The sequence below is a fragment of the Nycticebus coucang genome, chromosome X (assembly GCF_027406575.1).
Source record: "Nycticebus coucang isolate mNycCou1 chromosome X, mNycCou1.pri, whole genome shotgun sequence".
NCBI classification, from domain to species: Eukaryota; Metazoa; Chordata; class Mammalia; order Primates; family Lorisidae; genus Nycticebus; species Nycticebus coucang.
Window position 1 is genome coordinate 27,671,310 of NC_069804.1, and position 7,782 is coordinate 27,679,091.

The 7,782-nt window shown below is 34.9% G+C and overlaps 1 pseudogene; it reads left to right on the top strand.

Moving 5' to 3' along the window:
* The first annotated feature begins 6,278 nt into the window (after positions 1 to 6,278).
* On the top strand, positions 6,279 to 7,555 carry LOC128577508 (peptidyl-prolyl cis-trans isomerase D-like; annotated as a pseudogene).
* Positions 7,556 to 7,782: the final 227 nt, after the last annotated feature.

A 7,782-nucleotide genomic window follows, 5' to 3' on the forward strand; every position in this document is an offset into this window, starting at 1 on the left:
GCTTTGGGACTTTGTGATGTGGGTTGTCCTCCATGAGATTAAGTGATATTCAACCCATGAATTGATTAATAAACTTTGGTATATGTGTACCATGGACTACTATTCAGCCATAAAAAGTTGGAGACTTTACATGCTTTGTATTAACCTGGATGGAGTTGAAGAACATTCTCCTTAGTAAAGTATCACAAGAATAGAAAAGCAAGTATCCAATATACTCAATACTGATACTAGTAGATGAACAGCTACATACCCATAGGAGAGAAAAACTGAATTAACTCATGTGTGGGGGAGGGAGGGTCAAGAGAGCAGGAGGGAGGGAGATTGATGTGTTCTCACCTAATGGGTACAATGTAAGGCTGTGTGGCACACTTCATGAGTGAAGGGCTCAATTACAACTTGGACTGAAAGTAACAAATACAAGCAATGTACCCTGATGGTTTGTACTTTCATATTAATCTGGAATAAAAATAATAGTTAATATGATAATTACATTTAAAAAAATCATGGTCACTGTGATAGAAGTTAATGATGCATTTGATAAACTTTAATATCTATTCCTGATAACAAAATTTCTTACTAAAAGAGCAATATAAAAATACTTCCTTAATTCTCAATAAGTGCAGGATTTCTTCATATTAACACACACAGGTATGTACGAAAATATTGTAGAAACGTACTCATAAAAAATCAGAAGCATTTCTATTAAATTCAGAACAGTAAACAGGTGTCTAAAATAATATTCCCTATGGACAGTTTGGAAATGCTCGCAAAAGCAAACAAAGAAACAACAGGAGCTACAAATACTGAAAATGTAATAAAACCCCACTTGTGCATTACATGGCTCTACCTGAAAAATTCCACAAAACAGAGAAAAAGACAGAAATTTGAAGAATTATGAGAGTAGTCAGAAAGTTGGGTAATTAAAAATTAAATATTAAATTTAATAGCTTCTTTTGCTGCCAACATCTTGTGAACTCTATGGAAGAACATTTAAAAAACCCTAGAGAGGATCATATTACTCTTGGATCGGAACACTATTTTAAAGATTCCAAATCTTAAACTACTTTATAAATATAGTCCAATGCCAATTAAAATCCTACACATGCTTATATAGTTCATGTATGTTCTTTCATTTGTCTGGCAGAAAAGAGCAAGAACGTTGTATGATGATTTTAAACATGTGGTAGCAATTTGGCTTGGAGGCAGGTCAAAGTAGGAGAAAGCAGAGCATAGGTAATTTACTTCATTTCCATGCACTTTGGTTGCCTCTGTTATCTGTAATCAGTAGTACCCTCCACTTAGAGTTATTCTGAATTTTCAATTAAGTAGAGTATGGGAAAAGGAATAGCAGTAAGCCTGACATGTAGTAGATACCCAGTAAATGTCGACTCTCTTCCTTTTGTCTTTCTTAGCTGAGCTGGTTGTCTAGATGAGATGATTCAGTTGTCTACGATTTGGGCCAATCTATGTGTTTTGATAACGAATCCAGGTTCTTAACATATTACTACAGATATATTACTACAGAGAGTAGTTTAGAACCATCATCCTTAGTTGATATTTCTGATATTTCACTTTGAAACTTCTTGTTTTACTTTTATTGTGGAGGTACATCCTCATTCTTTCAAACTCATGTTTTGGCTTGTGATTATCTTTCAAAAAATTTTTCAGAACAGTTTTTGTGAAACCATAGATAAGTCAAAAAATTGTGTCATTTTTTGAATACGAGTTTTGTCGTGGAACCAAGGCAGTACAGACAGTTCCAAATACCATATGTCAGCTAAGTGTTTGGGATATAAATATTAGATAAATGTAAATAAATAAATAATAGGTTATGAAATGAACCATCTTACATCTATATCCTAAGGCAGAAAATTACTATAGTTTGTTTTCTACTTTCTGAAAATGTTTAGAGAGAGGTTACAATGAAAACACGCACAATAAGTCACACCAACAAAGAAAAGACTTTCAGATCAATGGGAATATTATATCAGAAAATGCATCTATAGTAACCAAGCTCCAGATTTTACCTGAAGCATCTTAGGATTTTTATTGCCTAAAGGAAATGTACTAGGGCAAGAGGCAAGAGATTTTTTTTCTTTGTTATAAACACAAAGAGGAATTGGTCATAGAGTTATTTATAAGAAAAATGCTTTATTATTTAGAGGTAGGGAAATGGACATTGAAAACATTAGATTATTTGCACTTAATATTGATCTCCATAACAATAAAAAACTCATTGTGCAACTAAATTTAATTCTGAAATCATGAAAAGATAAATAGTTTTAAGACAACTACACTAGAATCTCTGTAAGTTGACCACCCAAGGAACTGTAACAAACTGGTTAACATATGGAGGTGGTCAACATAAGGAACTAGGCCTACTGTACTGATACATAAATATGGTACATGTCTGGTCTATGAAAATTAGGTCAACTTAAGGAAGTGGTCAGTGTAAAGAGGTGGTCAACTATGGAGGTTCAACTGTAGTTACAATTATCTAATACATGACTTTTTATATGGAATTTTATATAGTAAGGCTTATTTTATTGCAGTTTGGCTGGGACCAGGTTCGAACCCACCACCCTACTCACTGAGTCTTATAAGTAAGGCTTATTTTAATACAATATATAGTTAAAATATATTCCAAAGATGATAACCAAAGTTCCTGAAACTGTCTTTTTGATTATAAGTTTAATGTAAGGATGGCATGATCAGTGTAGTAAAACTATTTGAGAACAATGTGAGGTGTACATCCCTCTAAAATTTCCAAAGCACGCAAAAAATATCCAACTTATTGCAAGTTTCAGAATTGCTTTATTGCCAAAGGAAAAAGAAAGTATATTTGAAGGGCTATGGGAGTGCCAAGGAGGAAGAAACCTAAAGAAGATACATTAAGAATAGGTTGTTAAATGATTATATATGCCAAAGGAGGACAAATAAATGTAAATGTTTAAAAAATGATGCAAGCCCATCTACCCAAAGGCCTAACTGCAATGGGGGAAATTAGCTCTCCCTTTGTTTAAGCTTATTAGCTCAGATACTTGGTTTCAAGAGCTTAACAAGAACAGGTTGGCCACTCAATATCAGATTTACATTCACTAAACTTAGAAATAACAGTTATCCATCTATTAATATCTATAGACTATCTATAGAGTTCATATACAGTAGAGTACATGTATTGACATGACTAATATATTTTCTTGCTTTCTATCTATAGTGAGAAGCTGAACCATAATGGAAACACTGCTAAGGAAGCATGGAATGATGAGAGAAGACACATAATCTTCGGATGCATTCTTTAACCATAAGGTATCTTTAGTTTTCTTTTTTTTATTAAATCATAGCTGTGTACATTAATGCATTTATGGGGTACACTGTGCTGGTTTTATATACAATTCAAAATACTTACAACAAACTGGTTAACATACCTTCAATACACTTGCTTAATTATTGTGTTAAGACATTTACACTCTACACTTAGTAGATTTGACATGTACTCTTGCAAAATGTACCGTAGGTGTGGTCCCACCAATTACCTTGCCTCCACCCATTCTCCCCACTCCCTGCCCTCCCCCTCCACTTTCCCCTTCATCTTAAGTTGTAGTTGGGTTGTAGCTTTCATATGGAAATGTGGGTGATTATATATTGGTTTCATAGTAAAGCTGAGTACACTGGATACTTTTTCTTCCATTCTTGACATACTTTGCTAAGAAGAATGTGTTCCAGCTCCATCCATGTAAACATCTGGAGGTAAAGTCTCCATCTTTTTTTAAGGCTGCATAATATTCCATGGTGTACATATACCACAATTTATTAATCCATTCATAGGTCGATGGGAACTTGGGCTTCTTCCATGATTTAGAAATTATGAATTGGGCTGCAATAAACATCATGGTGCAAATATCTTTGTTATAAAGTGATTTTTGGTCTTCTGGATATATACCTAGTAGAGGAATTGCAGGATCGAATGGCAGGTCTATTTTTAGATCCCTAAGGGATCTCCAAACTTCTTTCTAAAAGGACCGTAATAGTTTGCATTCCCACCAGCAGTGCAGAAGTGTTTCCTTTTCTCCACATCCACACCAACATCTATAGTTTTGGGATTTTGTGATGTGGACTAATCTTAGTGGAGTTAGATGATATCTCAAAGTGGTTTTGATTTGCATTTCTTTGATGATTAAGGATGATGAGCATTTTTTCATGTGTCTGTAGGTCATGCACCTGTCTTCTTCAGAGAAGTTTCTATTCAAATATCTTGCCCACAATGAGATGGTATCACTTGTTCTTTTCTTGCTAATATGTTTGAGTTCTCCGTGGATTCCTTATCAAACCTTTGTCAGAGACATAACCTGCAAATATCTTCTCCCATTCTGAGTGCTGTCTGCTTGCTTTACGTACTGTGTTCTTGGCTATGCAGAAGCTTTTTAATTTGATCAGGTCCCAGTAATGTATTTTGGGTGTTGCTTCAATTGCCCGGGGGGTCTTCCTCGTAAAATATTCTCCCAGGCTGATTTCTTCAAGTGTTTTCCCTGCACTCTCTTCTAGTATTTTTATAGTTTCATGTCTTCAGTTTAAATATTTTATCCACTGAGAATCTATTTTTGTTAAAGGTGAAAGGTGAGGGTCCAGTTTCAGTCTTTGACAGGTTGCCACCAGTTCATCTAGCACCATTTGTTAAATAGGGAGTCTTTCCCCCACTGAATGTTTTGATAGGCTTATCAAAGATCAAATGATGATAAGTAGCTGGGTTCATCTCTTGGTTCTCTATTCTGTTCCATATATCTACCTCTCTGTTTTTGTGCCAGTACCATGCTGTTTTGATTACTATCAATTTATAGTATAGTCTGAAGTCTGGTTGCATGATTCATCCTGATTTGTTTTTATTTCTGAGTAATGTCTTGACTAATTGAGTTTTTTTCTGATTCCATATAAAATGAAGTGTTATTTTTTTCTAGGTCTTTAAAGTAAGACAGTGGTGCTTTAATAGGGATTGCATTAAAATTTTTTATTGCTTTGGGTAGTACGGACATTTTAACAATGTTGATTCTTCCCAGCCATGAGCATGATATGTTTTTTCATTTGTTAACATCTTTAGCTATTTCTTTTCTCAGATTTTCATAGTTCTCTTTATAGAGATCTTTCATTTCCTTTGTTAGGTAAACTCCCAAATATTTCATCTTCTTTGGCACTACTGTAAAAGAAATAGAGTCCTTGACTGTTTTTTCAGCTTGACTATTATTGGTATATATAAAGGCTACTGACTTGTGAGTATTGATTTTGTAACCTGAGACACTGCTGTATTCCTTGATCACTTCTTAGAGTTTTGTAGTTGAGTCCTTGGGATTTTCCAGATATACAATCATATCACCTGTGAAGAGTGAAAGTTTGATCTCTTCTGATTCTATTTGGATACCCTTGATCACCTTCTCTTACCTGATTGCGATGGCTAAGACTCCCATTACAATGTTAAAAAGCAGTGGAGACAATGGGCAACCTTGCCTGGTTCCTGATCTGAGTGAAAATGTTTTCAATTTTACTCCATTCAATATGATATTGGCTGTGGGTTTGCTGTAGATGGCCTCTATCAGTTTAAGAAAAATTCCTTCTATATCTATTTTCTTAAGTGTTCTGATCATAAAAGGATGTTGGAATTTATCAAAAGCTTTTCTATATTGATTGAGAGAGTCATATGGTTTTTGATTTTTATTTTGTTTGTGTGATGTATTATATTTATTTTTATTTTTTTATTTTTTATTTTTTTTGGATAAAAGCTTACTTTTTATTATTAGTTTGTGCTAGCAATTCTAAACAGTGTCATTGATAGAATAGTATTCTATCAAAAGCAATTTTTTTCTTATCTAATTTTTAAACAATTACTACAGTTACAGCAGAGTTTTAATAATATAAGTATACCATTTCCTATTAGCCAATTTTTATGACTTATTCTGTAATAAATATTATAATCTATAAGGAAGTTAATATGGATAACTCCCAGTTACCCAGTAGGACGCAGTTATACTTTTTCATTTCCAGAATAAGTACATATCAGCTCAGCATTGTCCCATTTCCCTTGGTCACAGTTTGAATGTGCTGTGTGATGTTTCATATTCTTGCATTCCCATGGCAGATTTGAAAGCAAGTAATCACAGTACAAAAATTGTCAGGATGAAGGGAAAGAATTTGGTTTTCTTTTATTCTTCTCTCCTCTGTGACCACTTCCAGATTTTGTTTTTAAAATTCGGAAGCCACGGTCTGGATCCCGCTTCCCAATGCATCTGCAGGTGGCTATGTCGCACCTGTCCCCCCAAGCTAAACTCTCCAACCCCAGTAATCCCCGAGTCTTCTTTGACGTGGACATCAGAGGGGAGCGAGTTGGTCGAATTGTCATAGAATTGTTTGCAGATATTGTACCCAAAACTGCAGAAAATTTTCGTGCATTATGTACAGGAGAAAAAGGGATTGGATCTATGACTGGGAAACCTCTCTATTTCAAAGAATGCCCTTTCCATTGAATTATTAAAAAATTTATGATTCAGGGTGGAGATTTCTCAAATCAGGATGGAACAGGTGGAGAAAGTATTTATGGTGAAAAATTTGGAGATGAAAATTTCTATTATAAGCATGATCGCGAGGGTTTATTGAGCATGGCAAATGCAGGCCGAAATACAAATGGTTCTCAGTTCTTTATCACAACAGTTCCAACTCCTCATTTGGATGGGAAACGTGGTGTTTGGCCAAGTAATTAAAGGAATAGGTGTGGCAAGGATACTGGAAAATGTAGAAGTGCAAGGTGAAAAACCTGCCAAATTGTGCGTTATTGCAGAATGTGGAGAATTGAAGGAAGGGGATGATTGGGGTATATTCCCCAAAGATGGCTCTGGAGACAGTCATCCAGATTTCCCTGAGGATGCGGATATTGATTTAAAGGATGTAGCTAAAATTTTATTAATAACAGAAGACTTAAAAAACATTGGAAATAATCTTTTCAAATCCCAGGACTGGGAAATGGCCATTAAAAAATATGCAAAAGTTTTAAGGTATGTGGATGGTTCAAAGGCTGTTATTGAGAAAGCCGATAGATCTAAACTATAACCTATAGCTTTAACCTGTGTACTGAATATTGGTGCTTGTAAACTGAAGATGTCGAATTGGCAGGGAGCAATTGACAGTTGTCTGGAGGCTCTTGAAATAGACCTATCAAATACCAAAGCTCTATACCGCAAAGCTCAAGGGTGGCAAGGATTAAAAGAATATGATCAAGCATTGGCTGATCTTAAAAAAGCTCAGGAGATAGCACCAGAAGATAAAGCTATCCAGGCAGAATTACTGAAAGTCAAACAGAAGATAAAGGCACAGAAAGATAAAGAGAAGGCAGTATATGCAAAAATGTTTGCTTAATAAGGATTGTTTTGCTTAAATATTACATGTTAATTGTATAAAGGTAATAAGGAAATGTAAGGGGTTTGGTCTATTATATATGATCCCTAATGTGTTTCCTTTGACACCACAGTTCCCCATTGTTCACAGTTTAGGAGTACTGATAGCGGTTTACTCTTAAAAATATTTCAGTACATTAAAAAAAAAATTCGGAAGCCACTAGAATAGAATGTGAAGAAACTAAATCAAGAACAGTACTGTAATTTCTACAATTTTTTTTTTCTTTTTTTTTTTTGTAGAGACAGAGTCTCACCTTATGGCCCTCGGTAGAGTGCCGTGGCATCACACAGCTCACAGCAACCTCCAAATCCTTGGGCTTACGCGATTCTCTTGCCTCAGCCTCCC